Raw genomic sequence first — 2,119 nt, 5'->3', positions numbered from 1 at the left:
TTGAAATAGCAAATCTAGAAACTCTATTTTCCTCTCTTTCCTACCTTATTTTCTTTCTTTATTTTAACCTAAAATAGCAAGTAGAGACAACACAATGCTTGAAGAATGTTAAAATTTTAAAAGGGGAATTCTTATACCAGGAGTAAAGAAAATGGACAGGGGGTACTTTTGAATTATAACTGTCATGACATAGTGGAGAGATGGTTGAATCTGATATTAAACTAGACACAGCCTCCAGGGGTATTCAACTATAATTCTTAAGAGAATCATATTATCATTATTTGCCTCTTTCACTACATTTTATGTGTATACATGTAGGGACTCTGTCATTTGGAAAATGTCTTTGTCTATGTGAGTCAAAGATGGAGAACTGGATATGGTTTTAACTGTGCCAACATATGAACTGAAAAATCCACAATTTGGTTCATGATTATTCTGGCTATCTTTGCATTATACTGGGTCTGTGGACTTAGAGAACTCACTCTATTTCTTTTGACTTTATATTTTGAGTATATATATATATATATATGCATATATAATGGTTTAATAAAATTGTGCTTGGTAAGATTTTAATACACTCTACATACTTTGAAAAATGTCTAGATCTTACAAGTCCATAAACCAAAATAAAGACTAGAGGTAAGTAAATTACATCAAGTATACATCTCTATTTTTTTGTTTGTTTTTTTGTACAAACAAGGAATATTTGGGGCCAAAAGAAATAATTCAACTGGTAGAGCATATGAGGTCTTGAGTTTGATCTTGACACTACTTGCTACCCTCACCCCCCCCCCCAACACTACTCGCATGGTCCTCAAGCTTTGCTGTGGTACCCGAGTACTTCGGTTGTCAGGCACCAGGTACTGGGCCAAGCATAGAGAGGAGTAAACTTCACTTGCACCAGCAAAGCTGGTGAAGACCGTATTAAAATAAAAAGTACATATCTTGTCTAAACCTTCAGGTTATATTTATGGCCCAAATATATGGCCTACTTTCTCAGTTCTACAATTTCATCTTATTGCATTCTTTTTTTATTCCACTCTTTGATTTGTTGCAAAGAGAAACGCTTCTAATTATATTTAGCATAGTAAAATAAAGTGTCATATAAATGGGAGAACCCAGAGCTTATTGGATATATTTTAGATACTGATATCTACAAGGTTGGTTGAAGATTTTGATCTCCAGCAACAATTCCTAATTTTATCCTCTGTGCATCTAATAATAATAAACAGAAGAAATCGCTCACCTATAAGATTTTGAATATAGGCTAAATAAGGAAAATAATGGGAAAGGCTAGCTAACACATGCTTTTCTTTGTGTGATATTTTGGCCTATCACACACTCCCTTTAGATCCTACTTTTTATGCATTTCCTCTCTGAAACATATTGGTAAGGAGATTGATAAGAATCTATGGGGATTTTGTCCTAGTTAATAGCACTGTAACACTGTCCTCCCATTGTTCATTGTTTTGCTAGAGCGGGCAGCAGTAATGTCTCCACTGTGAGACTTGTTGTTACTGTTTTTTGGCATATCAAATACGCCACGGGGACCTTGCCAGGTTCTGCCAAGTGGGCAGGATACTCTCGGTAGCTTGCCAGGCTTTCTGAGAGGAGCAGAGGAATCCAACGCAGGTTGACCGTGTGCAAGGCAAACAATTTACCTGCTGTGCTATCACTCTAGAGAGATGGTCCTATGGATGGTCGCTTCAGCAGCACATATACTAAAATTGAAAGGATACAGAGAAGATTAGCATGGTCCTAGTTAATAATGAATGGAAGTATTAGTTCAAAAGCACAAAAGCTTCCTTTCCTCATTAAGTCATTTATGTATTTTCATTGTTTCCACCTGCTTGAGAAACATTTTTCTTTAGTCTGAACCAACAGTATATACTAACTAAATTATAATTTTTGTTTGGGTTCCATACCTGTCTATGTTTTGGGGCTCACTCCTTACAGTGCTGGGGGAACCATGTGGTGCCAGTAATGGAAGCTAGAAGTCCAGTAGTAAACCATGCTTCCATACTGGTAAGCTGTCTCTCTGACTCTGGAAACATTATTATTTTCCAGAACTAAATGGCTGTGTTTGAGCTCTCTAGTTCCGAGGTTGGTCAGTCTCTTT

General features: G+C 36.6%; 1 non-coding gene across 1 annotated transcript; it reads left to right on the top strand.

Annotated features, from left to right (window-relative positions):
- Positions 1 to 1,701: 1,701 nt before the first annotated feature.
- Positions 1,702 to 1,807, top strand: LOC130044548 (U6 spliceosomal RNA). The gene has a single exon (XR_008795411.1). It is a non-coding gene; the product is annotated as a U6 spliceosomal RNA (small nuclear RNA).
- Positions 1,808 to 2,119: the final 312 nt, after the last annotated feature.

The sequence above is a fragment of the Sorex fumeus genome, unplaced genomic scaffold (assembly GCF_029834395.1).
Source record: "Sorex fumeus unplaced genomic scaffold, SorFum_2.1 ptg000122l, whole genome shotgun sequence".
In the NCBI taxonomy this organism is placed as follows: Eukaryota; Metazoa; Chordata; class Mammalia; order Eulipotyphla; family Soricidae; genus Sorex; species Sorex fumeus.
Note: the sequence above shows the minus strand (reverse complement) of the source record. Positions and strands in the feature narration are given on the sequence as shown.